A 16412-nucleotide genomic window follows, 5' to 3' on the forward strand; every position below is an offset into this window, starting at 1 on the left:
GGACAGGATCCCAGAACCCTGGGATCACAACTTGAGCCGAAGGCAGACCCTTAACCGACTGAGTCACCCAGGCGCCCCAAAAGTCTAAACAAATTTATCAACCTAGTTGAATACATCCAGTTTTTCATACCTGCAATTTTGTAGTCAATTTAGATAATGCCCTCCTGCCTATCCAATTCAGCAGATAGTAAGTGGGCAATTTCTGTGCACCAAGACTGTTCTAGTTCTTATCTAACCAAATTCTGCTTATCAAGGCCAGTTGGGGTCCCATCTGCTTCACAAAGACATCCTTGCCTGTCTTAAGCCTCACTGATCTCCCTCACCTCTACCTTGCCGGCACCTACAATACATAACACTACAGTACTCCAGTGCTGTCATTTCTTGTTCAGATAGTCACTTGTGAATTTGAATCAGTCTTCTGTCCTCAAGCATACCAGAAAACCCATGAGAACTTCATACATCTGAATATCCAGAGTATCTAACATCAATCTGAGCACACAGTACACCCTCAAAAATCAATTAATTAGCTAAGTGCACTGGGAGCCACAGAAATTTTTATCCTGAGAGTGGCAACTTAATACTGAGCTAACACATCTAACCGTGATACTCCAAAACCACCAAGGGTGATACAGGGGTGGCTTGACAGGGGGTAGGATACATTGAGACCACAACCCAAGAATATCCTTATTATAGCAGTCAATAATTCAAATCCTGATAAAATAAGGATAAGATAAGAAAGGCCATAGGATGTCAAGAGAAGGTAAAGCTGAATGAACCTAGGAGTACATAAAGCAATGACTTCCGAGCAAAATCAGCAGAGCCCTCAATGCTGTCTGGTTCTAAGCAGGGCTGACTGGGGCAAGCCCTTCGGATTTAACTATGGGAAAACTGTATGCGAGACAAAGACACCACACATCAAGGGAAAGGGGGCAGAACAGTCCTACCATATTATAGTCTGGTTCACCCTTGTCCTTTCCTCTTCAATCTATAAATGTTCTAGGACAGGAAATTAGAAAGGCAGTGATACCTAGTTATTCGTTGCAGATCTAGATAAAACAGGATGAATTTTTTTTTTTAAAGATTTTATTTACTTATTTGACAGAGAGAGATCACAAGTAGGCAGAGAGGCAGGCAGAGAGAGAGAGGAGGAAGCAGGCTCCCCGCTAAGCAGAGAGCCCGATGTGGGACTCGATCCCAGGACCCTGAGATCATGACCTGAGCCGAAGGCAGCGGCTTAACCCACTGAGCCACCCAGGCGCCCCAAAACAGGATGAATTTTAAATCCCAAACAAAAAGACAACTCCAATTGGAACGAAATTCCCGCAATTACCTTCCTGTTCTTACACAATAGTTTTTAAATGTAGTCGTCTTGTGACCACATCTGTTTTCCTCCACCAAAGCCACCCGTCTGGAGGGCGGGGCTACTGTTTCATCCATTTCTTGAAATCTGGATTGTGGGCCTCAGTTTCCTCCTCTAAAAAGTGGGACTAAGAATAGGACCTGCTTCATTGGCTTCGTGGCACAATTAAGTGAGAAAACGCACGCAGAGTGCGTAGTCCAGTGAAAGCTTATTTCATATGTGCGTGGTAACAATGGTCGTTACCATTACTAGCTTACAGCCTCCCGCAACCGCTACTTCTCCCTATTTCCCAGGGCCGGCCACGGCCTCTACCTCCAGATGCAGCCCGCTAGTCCCGGTCGGGACACACTTCGCTGGAAAATCCTGTGCCACCAAGAGAAGGGTCGTCCGAAGCCCAACTACCTTCCCGCCTGGCCAGGGCGGCGCCCACACAATTCGACCGCCTCTGAAGCCCGGGGCAAGAGGCGCTTGGAGGCGCTCCGTGTTTGGCGGCCTCCAGCCTTTCGAAAATCAGGGAAACGGCAGGCCGCACCCCAGCTGGTCCCCGTTTCTCTCCAAAGCTCACCTCACCTCAGCTCTGACAACGGAGCGCCCGGAAGATCTGACGCGGGACCTCATTCAGCACCGTTGAAAATTTGAACCCAGGCTCTCTAGTCGAATGCACCAATCAGAGTGCGGGAACCGGCAATCCTTAGCCTCCCGATTGGCCCAGAGGATCACAAGGACGCCGGAAGTCAGGATGAGGGACTAGCAAACAACCGGCCGGGGAGGCTCCTGGGAAATGTAGTCTCATGCAGCTGCGTGAACCCTTTGGAACAAGTCTAACGAGGAAATTACTACAAAGCCCAGAACGCTCGACTCCAGATTATTCGGGAGAGGTAGTACCAACTGAAGAGATAAGAAGTCGCTTCAGGTAACAGAACGGCGCGCGACTGGACCTCCGAAATACTTTCACGAAAGAAAATTTATTATTATTCCTATATTAGTGCATGGTGCCTTGAATGTTCATAAGAATTCCATTCGTTTTAATATAGACTCCCCTGTATACAACATAGACTCGCCCTCAGCTTCTCTCCCAACTGTGAAGGAGTCTCTCCAAGTCTTTACTGAGCCCATGCCCTGATACCACTGCCTTAAAGCCGCGGTTTATAATTGGGTGCTCCTTCCCTTTCAATTCCATTTACGTCCCTTGCTTTATCATCCTCCTATTTTAAAAAGAAAAACAAAAGATCAGAGAAGTTGAATTGTCTAAAATCAGTAAAATGGAGGCGGTGGAATTTGAATTAAGGATGTCTGGTCCTATACATCATCAATAATCAGTCAGAAAATAATAGCAGCTACAAGGCAGAAAAGATCGCCTTGTAGAAAATAAGCCTAAGATCTTTATCTGAAAATTAAAAACTGTGAAACTTGGTTATATAACTACAAAAACAAGTAAAGGAGATTATATTCTTTATTAAAGAATGGGGAGATCCAATATTGTAAAGCTGTTGATTTTCCATATGAAGAGCTCAAGGCAATTCCAATGAAATTCGCAACAGGTTTTGTCATGGAACTTGCCAAACTGATTCTAAAATTTATATAGAAGAGGAAAGCACAAGATGTGGCATCTGAATTTTGAAAAGTAATGGGGGAGGTGGGTGATTGCCATACCAGCTCTCATGGGCATTAACATATTTTTAAATTATCGTAATTTTTAAAGTATAGTTAAGTGATCCCATGGGGATACAATCAGCAAAATCCAGACAGGAAAACTCTACAGAACAACACATCTCATTTCTTCAAAACATAAACAGCAAGAGTAGTTTTGTTTTTGTTTTAATACTCCTTCCTATTTTTAGAGATACATATATAAATGGTGGGGATAAAATGACTCTAGAATTTGCTTCAGAATAATCGGGAAAGTGCAGGGAGGAATGTAGGTGGGAATATTGATGAAGTAAGATTAGCCACAAATTGATAAGTTGAAACTGAATGACAGGTTCATGATACACACACACACACACACATATGTTCATATATGTTTGTGAAGTTTTCCGCAAAGTTTTTTTTAACCAGGATATTGCCATAGGAATTTTTTTTTAAACAACAAAGAAAGACTGGTAGAAAAGTTTAAGAGTCCCAAAACAGACCCATGTGTATCTGAATTTAGTAAATGCTGACTAGAATTTCAAATAAGATGGAAACAAACAAAAATGAAGGTAAGACATTTGCTTTTCATTTGGGGAAAATATATTAGATATTTATCCCATACCATTTACAAAAACAAAATTCAGTTGAATTAAAACCCTGAAGGTAGGGGATGCCTGGGTGGCTCAGTCAATTAAGTGCCTGCCTTTGGCTCAGGTCATGATCCCAGAGTCCTGGGATGGAGTCCCACATAAGGCTTCTTGCTCAGAGGGAGCCTGCTTCTCCCTCTGCCTGCTGCTCTCCCTGCTTGTGTGTATTATCTCTGACAAATAAAATCTTAAAAAAAACTTAAAGATAGGGAAAAAAATCAAAATTTTTGAAATTTTAAAAGACTATGTTTATAATGTTGGGATAAGAAATTTTTTAATATTTCCAACACATATAGCAAAGAATTAGAACCCAATATATAAATAAAGAAAAAAAGTCAATAAATCAGTAAGAAAACGACAAAAACTGGGGGGAAAAATGGGGAAAAAATGGGGAAGTTAGTTAGTTCTTAGAAGAAGAAGCAAAATTGGCCATTAAAGATAATGCAAATGGGAACTCCCTTCTACTTGCTAGATGGGATACTGCCCCATTCAGGAATCCTAAGCCAATTAGATCTTCAAAAAAAAAAAAAATCTGGGGCGGCTGGGTTGCTCAGTGGGTTAAGCCGCTGCCTTCGGCTCAGGTCATGATCTCAGAGTCCTGGGATCGAGTCCCGCATCGGGCTCTCTGCTCAGCCGGGAGCCTGCTTCCTTCTCTCTCTCTCTGCCTGCCTCTCTGCCTGCTTGTGATCTCTCTCTGTCAAATAAATAAATAAAATCTTAAAAAAGAAAATTTAAAAAGGCATGCAAAGGTCATTGGCCTCAACTAGTAATATTTTTTTTAAAGATTTTATTTATTTATTTGACAGAGAGAGATCACAAGCAGGCAGAGAGGCAGGCAGAGAGAGAGAGAAGGAAGCAGGCTCCCGGCTGAGCAGAGAGCCCGATGCGGGACTCGATCCCAGGACTCTGAGATCATGACCTGAGCCGAAGGCAGCGGCTTAACCCACTGAGCCACCCAGGCGCCCCCTCAACTAGTAATATTGAAATTTAAATTCAATTTATATTAAATTTAAACAAGAAGGTACCATTTTCACCCACCAGATTGCCCCAAATTAAAAGTTTAATGGTATCAAGGATTTGTAGGGTAGGAGAACAAATGGGTTTGCCTGCTTTAGAGGGCAAATTAGCAACATCTATTAAAATGTCAAACACATATGCTCTGTGACCTAGGACTTCTATTTCTCTGTTTAGTTCCAAGAGGCACACCCATCTACTTTCACACAGAGGCACAAAGACACAGTCACCACAGCATGAATTGAGCACCTACTATGTGTCAGTCACTGTACTAAATGTGGGGATAGAATTGTGAAAAGACAGACAAAATCTCTGTTCTTGAGAACCTGGTGTTCTATGGGAGAAGACAGACTCTAAACAAGGTAAATAAATGTAGTGTATTAGGAGGTGATATATGCAAAGTCACTGGGTCTCCAGGCCTCAAGGATGGCAAGGAGAGGAGGAAGGCAGGGGCTGCCCAGAGACAAAGGCAGGCCAGGGACTGCCTATACTGTGGCCACTTAATTTCAGCAGACACATCACCCAAACACTAGGGACCTGCAGGGCCACCGGGTAGCCAGGCCTGGGTGGGGATGGAGGTAAAGCTAGTTTGCTTTACATTAAGAAAACAGGAGCATCAGAGCTGTGCCATGCCCAGGGCCTACAAGGCAGAAGGTGCCCAGTGGGTAAGGGAGTGAATGAGGCAGTGCCTGCTGGCCAGGATATGTGCAAGAACTTCCCAAGTCGTTCCAGTGGGTAAGCTTGACCCAAGGGATTCATCTCCTGTCATTCCTTCTGCATTGATCACATTCTAGGCTGAAGCTCAAGTTCCCATTCTTCATGAATGGATGACTGCGCAGTCTGCAATCCCCAAAGCAGCCTTTTAGGGCTGAAAGGAAAAACCGACACATCTGGTCCACTCTCTCCACAAATTTAGCCATCACGGTTTTGGCCTTATCCATGGGAAGAGGGTTTGTAATTTTAAGTAGGGTAGTTCAGGGACATTTGGACGAAGACCTCCAGAAGGTAATGAGTGAGCCATATAGATAGCTGAAGGAAGAGTGTCCAGAGGGAGCAGCAAATGTAAAGGTAGGAGCATAGCAGACATGTTTTAGAAATAGCTAGCAAGTCAGGGGCTGAATCAACTACAAGGAGAAGAATACAGGAAATATTCTGGAAGACCAACTGGGCCATTGTGAGGACTTTGATTTTTACTCTCAATGAGGTGCAGAAGGCCTGGGAAGGGTGTTGAGCATTGATTAGCTCTCTGCTATTAATGGGAAAATTCTGGCTGCTGTGCTGAAAGCAGAGGGAAGGAGAACAGGGATGGAAAAAGGGAAATCAATCAGTAGGCTGTTGCATTGTAGTTGTGAGACATTGGAAACCACCTAAATGTCCATAAGTAGGAGGGTATTTTAATAAACTGTCTGTAGAATGGAATATTAAACATCAATTCAGTTCAAAAAAGTTCAACTGATCTGGACTGATGGGGCAGTATCTTTGAGACACGTTTTTGGTTAGAAAACAAATCGCTGATTGATATAAATTCATTATGAAACCATTATGGTTTTTATTTACTTAGTTTAATTTAATTTAATTTAAGTAAACTCTATCCCCAATGCGGAGCTTGAACTTACAACACCATGATCAAGAGTTGCATGCTCCGGGCACCTGTGTGGCTCAGTGGGTTAAGCCACTGCCTTTGGCTCAGGTCATGATCTCGGGGTCCTGGGATGAAGTCCCGCATCAGGTCCTCTGCTCAGCAGGGAGCCTGCTTCCCTCTCTCTCTCTCTGCCTGCCTCTCTGCCTACTTGTGATCTCTGCCTGTCAAATAAATAAAAAAAAAAAAAAAAAAAAAGGAGTTGCATGCTTCACAGATTAAGCCAGCCAGGCACCCAGGAAGGCATTATGGTTTTGAAAAATATGCAAAACAACACTCCACTTTTCCTGTGGGTGTGTATGAATAATGTCAGCTAGCACTTATCTGGCACTTACCGTATGCCAGGCACTGTTTGAAGTGCTTTGCATATAATAACTTATTTTATCCTAATAACTCTTTGAGGTAATATCATTTCCACTTTATAGATTCAGGAAATTATGGCTCAGAGAGGGTAGACACCTTCTCAAAGGTCACACAGAGCCAGTGTGACAGAGCCAGAACTTGAACATAGGAAGTCCAGCTCCAGAGGCCAAACCCTTAACCACTGCCCTACATTGCCTCTCCTAAACAGTTTTATATATATATATATATATATATATATATATATATATATAACAAAAGGTATGGAAGAATTCATAACAAACTGACAAGTGTGGGAACTTCAGAGGAGAGGAACTAAACTGGATTGTGGACAGAAATGATAGATAATGTGAGTTTTATCTTTGTTTTAGAAAAGAAGGTATCCATGTATTATTTGTGAGATTTGAATTTTATTGTTGTTGTTTTTTTTTATAATGGAAGTCTGATAGGGGAGAGAAACCTGCAAAGGAGAAAGGAGAAGGAGCCAGCGGATCAGAAAATTATTCTGGCTCTTCAAACTCTCATTTTTTAAGTGAGAGAGAAAGAAAGAACCAGCTCCTACCCTTGCCCCTTCCAAATCTGCTCCTTCACTCTGTGTCTGTCAATCCCTCTACCATCTAAACCAGTAGTCACCAGCCAAAAATCTGTACTTGCCTTCCAGTTCAGTGGAGGCTTCCTACTTCATGGAGAATGGACAGCAACCACCCATTGGCTCTGGATGGCAACTAACTCTAAGACATCTTTAGGTAGGGTGGCTGCAATCACCCAAGAATTCTCCCCTGGAGAAGTTGCAAGTATGAGCCATTGGAGACAGCCATCAAAAGGATCCCTTGAGAAGGGGACACCATTCTGCCTTCCATAGTTCCCATCCAGTCAAGCAAAGGGAAATCTGTTTCCTCGTCTCTTTCTTCATGGCTGATGTGGAATTCTTTTGGGGGAAGGTTTACACATACCTTAGCAAACTGTGATTAAGAACGAAAGGCTATAGGACACAACCTGAATGTCCACCATCTGATGAATGGGTCCGTAAAAGGTGATAAATCCATGCAATGAAGTAGTATATTTTAATAAAGTGAATTAAGTATCGCTACATACTATAACATAGATGAACCTGAAACATGATACAAATAAAAGGATCCAGACTAGGAATGACAAATATTGTATTATTCCACTTAAGAAATTTCTGGAAGAGACAAATCCATGGAGACAGAAAGTAGATTAATGTTTGCTAGGAGCTGGATGGGGGGTTGGAGAGTGACTGCTGATGCAGGGATTTCTTTTCAACAAGCTCATGTAAAATCGGTGCTAGCCAGGCCCAAATGGGGCCTTTGTCTTTAGAGAGTAGGAAAGAGAATCTCTGGAAATCCCATCCTCTGCATTTGCAGTGGGCACTGGCTTGGTACATCAACCAGTTACTTCAATATTTGGTATGTTTTAAAGTTACAAAAATAATACATGCTTATGACAGAATGGAGGGTATATTAGGGCTATACATTCATGACTTGACTCAATCTTTGCAACACCCTTGCTAGGTAGGTACAATTATTTCCAATTTCCAGATGAAAAAACCTGAGGCTCAAGAGAAGTGACATGAACTGCCCAAGGTCACATAGCAGAGTTAAGATTTGCAGCCAGGTCCATCTGGGTTCATGAACATATATAAAGTAAAAAGTGAAAAAGGCCGGGTGCCTGAATAGCTCAGTGGGTTGAACCTCTGTTTTCAGCTCAGGTCATGATCTTGGGGTCCTGGGATTGGGCCCCACATCGGGCTCTCTGCTCAGCTGGGAGCCTGTTCCCCCCATCTCTCTGCCTGCCTCTCTGCCTACTTGTGACCTTTCTCTCTCTGTCAAATAAATAAATAAAATCTTTTTAAAAAAGTGAAAAATCCCTATACCTCCTACCACACCCCATTGTCAATCCCTCTCCCTCAGTTAAAAAAAGTTAGTGTTAAAAAAAGTTAGTCTTGGGGCGCCTGGGTGGCTCAGTGGGTTAAGCCGCTGCCTTCGGCTCAGGTCATGATCTCAGGGTCTGGGATCGAGGCCCGCATCAGGCTCTCTGCTCAGCAGGGAGCCTGCTTCCTCCTCTCTCTCTGCCTGCCTCTCTGCCTGCTTGTGATCTCTCTCTGTCAAATAAATAAATAAAATCTTTAAAAAAAAAAAAAAAAGTTAGTCTTAAAAAAAAAAAAAAAGTTAGTCTTAGGGCGCCTGGGTGGCTCAGTGGGTTAAGCCGCGCCTTCGGCTCAGGTCATGATCTCAGGGTCCTGGGATCGAGTCCCACATCGGGCTCTCTGCTCGGCAGGGAGCCTGCTTCCTCCTCCTCTCTCTCTCTCTCTCTCTGCCTGCCTCTCTGCCTACTTGTGATCTCTCTGTCAAATAAATAAATAAAATCTTTAAAAAAAAAAAAAGTTAGTCTTAAAAATGAGTTTGTAACCTGGCGATTCACAGACCTGTACCCCTGGGGCTAATAATACATTATATGTTTATAAAAAAACAAATTTTTTTTTAAATGAGTGTGTATCTTTCAGAGATCTTTTCATAAAAATACAAGCCCTCATACATCTATATTCATACATGCACATATTTAGGTATTTTTTAAAGTATTTTATTTATTTACTGGACAGAGATCACAAGCAGGCAGAGAGGCAGGCAGAGAGAGAAAGAGGGGGAAGCAGGCTCCCTGCCAAGCAGAGAGCCCCATGCCGGGCTCTATCCCAGGGTCCTGGGATCATGACCCAAGCCAAAGGCAGAGGCTTTAACCCACTGAGCCACCCAGGCGCCCCCATTTAGGCATTTTTAATTTTTATGTGTGTGTTTATATATTTTTAATTTCTCACTTTGAAAGTAGCACTTTCTTATTATTATTTATATATAATATATTTGTATTACTTAAAATACAGGAAATAACAAGAAACAAAAAAATAACTATTACATAGACTTGGGAAGCAACATCTTCACTATTATTAACATCTTAGTATATTTCCACCCAGACTTTTTAAAATTTATTTTATTAGATATTGAGTAGGTACAAATACAAATATATGTATGTAGAACCTATGGTTGTATAAAGAATGAGGCAGCAAATTCTGTATACATACGTACAATTCAATTTAATAAGAACATTTGCAGTGTCTTTCAAACTCTCAATTTTACCTGGTTCCCCAGTTCATCCTGAACGCACTCCCGTTACAAGATAGTATTTATTATTCTTTACATTTCTTTATAATTTTACCACATAGGTATATATCTCTGTATTGGTTATCCATTGTGGCAAAACAGATTACCCCCAAACTTAGCAGTTTAAAGTTACAAATATGTATTATTTTATACAGCTTCTGAGAGTCAGAAATTCTTTTTTTTTTTTAAAGATTTTATTTATTTATTTGACAGAGAGAGATCACAAGTAGGCAGAAAGGCAGGCAGAGAGAGAGAGAGGAGGAAGCAGGCTCCCCGCTGAGCAGAGAGCCCGATGCGGGACTCAATCCCCTGACGTGAGATCATGACCTGAGCCGAAGGCAGCAGCCCAACCCACTGAGCCACCCAGGTGCCCCGAGAGTCAGAAATTCTTTACATTTCTTTATAATTTTACCACATAGGTATAATTCTCTGTATTGGTTATCCATTGTGGCAAAACAGATTACCCCCAAACTTAGCAGTTTAAAGTTACAAATATATATTATTTTATACAGCTTCTGAGAGTCAGAAATTCAGCGGTTAATAACAGTGGTTCTGGCTCTGGGTTGCAGATGGGGATGTAGTAAAGCTGTTGGCTATAATCATCTGGAGGGTTGGCTGGGCCAGAGGGGGATCTTCACATGACTGTCCGCAGGAGGTTTCAGTTCCTCACCACAAATGGGTCTTTCTGTAGGGCTGCTCATAACGGTGCAGCTGGCTACCCCCAGAAAGAGTAATGAGACAGAGAAAGAGATAACCTAGTCTTGGAAGTGGCATACCATCACCGCTGCCCTTTGCCATCAGTAACATAAGGACAACTCTGGTATATTGCCAGGGTGTGAATATCAGGAGGGGAGGGATCTTTGGGGGCCATCTTGGATAAGGCTGGCTACCACAAACCCTACACAGTATGTAGATTAGTTTTTTTCTGTTTTCAAACTATATATAAACGGAATCATACATCATTATTCTCTTACAATATTTTCATGCAACATGTTTCTAAGATTCTTTCATGATGTGTGTAACTAAATGCACGTTTTTCTCACTGTATCATATTACTATGTATAAATATACTGCTGTTTGTTTAAATATACTACTGTTTGTTTTGCTATCATGGACCCAGGAGTAGTTTCCAAATTTTTGTTACTACAAGGAATGCTGCTATAGGGATGCCTGGATGGCTCAGTTGGTTCAGTGTTGCCTATAGCTCAGGTCATGATCCTGGGGTCCTGGGATTGAGTCTCGCATAGGGGCTTCTTGCTTAGCAGGGAGCCTGCTTCTCCCCCCACCTGCTGCTCCCCACAACTTGTGCTCTCTCTTTCTCTGACAAATAAAAAAAAAATAAAATCTTATTTTAAGTTTATTTACGTTCATTTATTTATTTTTTTTCCAATTTATTTATTTTCATTTATTTATTTATTAAGGTTTTTTATATTTATTTAACACAGAGAGAGAGATCACAAGTAGGCAGAGAGGCAGGCAGAGAGAGAGGAGCTCTCTGCTTAGCTCCCCTCTGAGCAGACAGCCCGATGCAGGACTCGATCCCAGGACCCCGAGATCATGACCTGAGCTGAAAGCAGAGGCTTAACCCACTGAGCCACCCAGGTGCCCCTATTTATTTATTATTTATTTTTTAGTAGTAATCTCTACACAGACAATGTGGGGCTAGAACTCACTACTCTGAGATCATGAGTTGCATGCTCTTCCAACTGAGTCAGTCAGGCCCCCCTGCTGCTATAAACATTCTTATATGTGCATTTGCACATGAGCAAGAGTTATTGGAGAGCATATATCAAAGAACAGAATTGCTGGGTCATAGGTTATGGGCATCATCAATTTTGCTAGATAACAATACGTTTTTTTCCCAAAGATATTCCATATTCTTTTTTTTTTTTCCAAAGTTATTCCATATTCTTTTTTTTTTTTTTCCAAAGTTATTCCATATTCTTGAACCACACTTGGCTTGATCAGATTTTCCCATTTTTCCCAGTCTGGTGGGTGTGAAGTGGCATTTTACTGAGGTTTCAGTTGTCATTTTCCTTGATAGCTAATGAGGTTGAGCATCTTAACAGATTTACTGACAACTCTGTTTCTGTTTCTCTTTAACATCTATGCAAGGATTTTCTCCACTTTCTTTTGTCTTTATCATATTGATTTCCTGGCCTTTTTCCTATGCATGGTATTTAGAGCTGAGACTGTGTCGCACAACTAATTTTGTATACTTTTATTTTCACTTAACATTACACCACAAGCATTTCCTCATCATCTAATCTCAGCAAATGTATTTTTAAAACAGTGTTTTCTGGGGTGCCTGGGTGGTTCAGTTGGTTAAACATCTGCATTTGGCTCAGGTTATAATCCCATGGTCCTGGGTTCAAGCCCCATACTGGGCTCTCTGTTCATCAGGGAGCCTGCTTCTCCCTCTCCTTCTGCCCCTCTCCCCTACTTTGCTCTCTCTTTCAAATAGATAAATACAATGTTTTTTAAAATAATCTAAAAAAGTGTTTTCCAATTAAAACAATATAGTCATGTTAGATAACATAGAAAAGTACAAAAAAGAAAAGAAAATCACCCATAATTTGACTACCCAACAATAACTACCTTTTTGCATTCTGGTAGAATTCCTTCTACTATATTTTGTGTGTGATGTGCGTTCTTTATAAATCGTAAATCTCAGTATAGTTTTGCAATTTTTTTTTTAAGTGTTATGCTTGGAGCATCTTTCCACTTCATTAAATATTACTCAATTACAATTTTAATGTGAGAATTTAACCCATGTAAACCATCACCCTATTTATTGACCTTCTTAATTTTTAATTTTCTTTCCTGTGTTATAAATAACCTTGCACAGACATCTCTGAGGATAAATCTTTGGATGCATGGAATCAAAGATCATTTCTCAATGATCTTTCCAGACCAGTGTTTAAGGCTTTTGGTAAATATTGCAAAGTTCCCTTCCCAAGACTCTTTCCATCTCTCCAAAATACAAATCTCTTCATGTCCTTTCTGTTCAAGACACCTGGCTGGCTTCTTTGGTGTCCATGCAATGTCAGGCACATGCAGATACACATTCAGTCTCCACTACCACTTCTCTCCTCTCAGTCTTCCCAATATATTTCTAGGAAACACCATGGACTCTCACGTTAGACCTCCATGCCTTTGCTCAGGCAGCACCCTCCACCTAAAATGCCCCTTACCTCCTTTCTCTTCCAGGCGAAATCCTATTCTCCTTTTAAGGACCAGTTCAATAAAGCTTATGTCTCTGGGCAGGGATGATCTGCCCTCTGCTGGGACCCTAGAGCACATCATAGACTTCCATAATGATAATTTTCACATTGAAATAATTTTGACACCAGAGGTTTCACAGATTCACACAAATCATCATATCCTGCCCTGGTTTAAAATTCTTCCATTGGTGGGGGGCGCCTGGGTGGTTCAGTCGGTTAAGCATCTGCCTTTGGCTTATGTCATAATCCTAGGGTCCTGGGATGGAGCCCCACATCAGGCTCCCTGCTCAGTGGGGAGCCTGCATCTCCCTCTTCCTCTGCCGCTCCCCCTGCTTGTGCTCTCACTCTCCGTCAAATAAATAAATTAATTAAATATTTTTTTAAAAAATCTCTTCCTTGGACCATAATAGAAAGTTCAGAAATTGGCCCCAATACACTTGGGAATGAAGATTATAATAAAGACATTTCAAATGAGTTGGGAAAAGATGATAATATTAGTATAACTGGGTGGTTATTTGGGAAAAAATTGTAGATTCCTGCCTCACACCAAAGTGACCTTATGATGGCACAAAATTGAAATGTAAAATATGAAGTCCTGTAAAAACCAGAAGAAAATAGAGAATTTGTTTTCTAATATTGAGGTGGTTTTCATAAGAATGACATAGAACCTGGAAACCACAAAGGAAAAGACTGATAAATTCAGATACATTAAAAATAAAAGTTTGGGGATGCCTGGGTGGCTCAGTTAGTTGGGCAGCTGCCTTCGGCTCAGGTCATGATCCCGGTGTCCTGGGATCAAGTCCCGAGTCGGGCTCCTTGCTCGGCAGGGAGCCTGCTTCTCCCTCTGCCTCTGCCTGCCATTCTGTCTGCCTGTGCTCGCTCTCTCTCACTCTCTCTCTCTGACAAATAAATAAAATCTTTAAAAAAAATAAAAAAGAAATAAAAAAATAAAATAAAAGTTTGCCCATAGTAATAAATGATAAACTGGAAAAATATTTACATCTTAGGTTTAGAAAAAAAGGATAAAAATTCCTATAAATCAACAAGCAAAAGCTCAATGGAAAGAAGAACTGAAAAAAGGGCAAATGAAGTGAACAGAGAATTCACCAGAACTAGAACCGGCCTCCCTCCCCAGGAGCACTTGGGTGGCTCAGTCATTAAATGTGTCTGCCTTTCGGCTCAGGTCATGATCACAGCCTCCTGAGATCAAGCCCTGCATCCTGGGATCCAGCCCCGTGTCCAGCTCCTGCTTGGCGGGGAGCCTGATAAAGAACGAGAGCCCCACTCCCACTAAAAGGCTCATAAATACAAAAAATTGCTCGACTTCTCTCTTAATAAAAAGAAATGAAAAATAAAAGTGCCTCTTGGTCTTTATCCATCTGATTGGCAAGGAAAATAAGGTTTGATAACACATGCAGTTCAGGATGTAAGGAAAGAAGCACTCTCATACTTTTCTGATGGGAAGGCAAAGTGGTACAATTGCTAGGGAGAGTACTTTGCCAATATCCATTAAAACAAAACAAAATCAAGTTCATATACTCATTTACTGGTATTCTACTTCCAGGAATTTACCTAACAGATAAACTCCCATGTGTGCAAAATAACAAATGGACAAGTTATAGCATTACGTGTAATAAGAAAGGAATGGAAACCACCTAAGTGTTCGCAAATAAAATATTAGGCAAAGAAATTATAAGGCATGTCTTTATAAGCTGTGTGTTAATTTTAAAAACTGAGGCAGACCGAAAATGTGGAGCTCAGTCAAATAAGCAAGATGTAGAAGTGTTTACAGCAAGCTATCATTTGTATAAAAAAATCTGTACACGTAATTAGCCTGTGAATACACCAGCCATCTCTGAAGACCTCAGAAGAAAGTGATGAATGCTGTAGGGAAAGCAGGGGTGGGAGGAAGATTTAACTTTTTCATTCTGTGCTCTTTACATATTTGTAATTTTCGGTGTTCTTATATACCTATTTTTAATCAATTAAATGAACATAAAACACCCCTCAGTGTTTAGGATCAAGTCTAACTCACCTCCATGGTTGACTTTCTAACCTCCTCCCATGCCACATTTCCTCTCCCTCACTACCTTCCAGTCAACTTGCTTCTCCTTCAGTTTCTGGAAAATGCCAAGATCTTCCCGCCTCAGGATATTCTGCATAAACTGTTCCTTCTTCCTAAGTTGCTGTTCTCTAGGTTCTTACCATGGGCCAGCATTTTCTTTTATTTCCTGTCTTGGATTCTGTGTCATCTCTTCAAAGAGGCCATCCCTGGCCATCCTACATATACAATTTGTTGAATAAATGCCGCCCCCCCCCCTCTCTCTGGCTGGGCAGGCAGGGCAGGTTTACATCCCTGATCACCTAGTCTAAAGAAGTACCTCCCTTCACTCTCTTTATGACAATACCCTGACTCACTCCTTTCATAGCACTAGCCACTATTTGAAATTACCTTGTGTATTTTCTTAGTTGTTTACTGTCTTTCTCCAGCTCAAGGGTTTGTCTCCATGAAAGCAGGGGCCATGTCTTGTCTTGTTTCTATCTTTAGCAACCCAAATAATAAACATTTGTGGGATAGATTTATGCAACATAAAGTATGGGCCACACACTGTGCTACAAATTTCATAAATAACAACTCTTTCAGTCCTCGCAGTAACTGAATGAGGGAGATTGGTTAAGGAAATTGAGGCACCGAGCCGTTGAGGAACTGACCCAACTGACAGAGTTGGCATTCAAGACACAAGATTCTTAGCTACAACGCGACGCTTTTTAGATATATAAACTCACAGATGGATGAAATTGACTGATTAAATGAACGAGCTCATGGAAAAATGAATATAAACGTTGCTTTTTTTTTTTTTTGCGTCTCCAGAGTCCCCAGATCTGCCGCAAGGGGGCGCTCTCTCCTAGGTCTTGACGCCAGTCCTCAAGGCGCGCACTCCCTTTGCGTCTCGGGCTCGCGCGCGCTGCCGCGGCACCGGAAGTGACTGAGCTTGCAAGTTCCCCCGGTCTCTTCAGGGGAAACTGAGGCCGGCTCGTTCGGAAGAGACAGCGCGAGCCGTCAGCAGGTAGGCCGGCCCGGGTCCGTGGCGCGGAACTTGGCCACGAAGAGCCCTCGCGTCTGGAAACGACCTGGCCGATGAAGGGGGGATGTGGCCCCCCACGGCTCGCGGGGCTCGCAGGTGAGAGCGCCGCCTCCCCTGTGCGTGGCAGGCGCTACGCCCAATGGGAGCCCTCGCCGTCCCGCTTCTATGCCGACTGGGCTCGCTGATTGGCCACGCCGGGGCGGGCCGCCGGGGGCGAGACCCCTCCTCCCTGAAAGGACTAGGGGGCGCCCCTGAGGGAGAACGGTTGCCTGGCAAC

The 16412-nt window shown here is 42.2% G+C and overlaps 2 protein-coding genes across 9 annotated transcripts in view; one reads left to right on the forward strand and one right to left on the reverse strand.

The window, feature by feature from the left end:
* TPX2 (TPX2 microtubule nucleation factor) overlaps positions 1–1994 on the reverse strand; it is a 60356-nt gene extending 58362 nt beyond the window's left edge. For 3 of the 5 annotated variants that reach the window (XM_044263275.1, XM_044263274.1, XM_044263271.1), the window contains exon 1: positions 1931–1990. The gene's annotated coding sequence lies outside the window, so the exon portion shown is untranslated. The other 2 variants (XM_044263272.1, XM_044263273.1) reach the window with 2 other exon arrangements.
* A 14021-nt stretch (positions 1995–16015) lies between these two features.
* The window catches only part of BCL2L1 (BCL2 like 1), a 50788-nt gene continuing 50391 nt past the window's right edge, over positions 16016–16412 (forward strand). The window contains exon 1 of one of the 4 annotated variants that reach the window (XM_044263281.1): positions 16016–16117. The gene's annotated coding sequence lies outside the window, so the exon portion shown is untranslated. Of the gene's footprint in view, positions 16118–16142; positions 16232–16412 lie in introns of those variants that run through there. The other 3 variants (XM_044263279.1, XM_044263282.1, XM_044263280.1) reach the window with 3 other exon arrangements.

The sequence above is a fragment of the Neovison vison genome, chromosome 8 (assembly GCF_020171115.1).
Source record: "Neovison vison isolate M4711 chromosome 8, ASM_NN_V1, whole genome shotgun sequence".
In the NCBI taxonomy this organism is placed as follows: Eukaryota; Metazoa; Chordata; class Mammalia; order Carnivora; family Mustelidae; genus Neogale; species Neogale vison.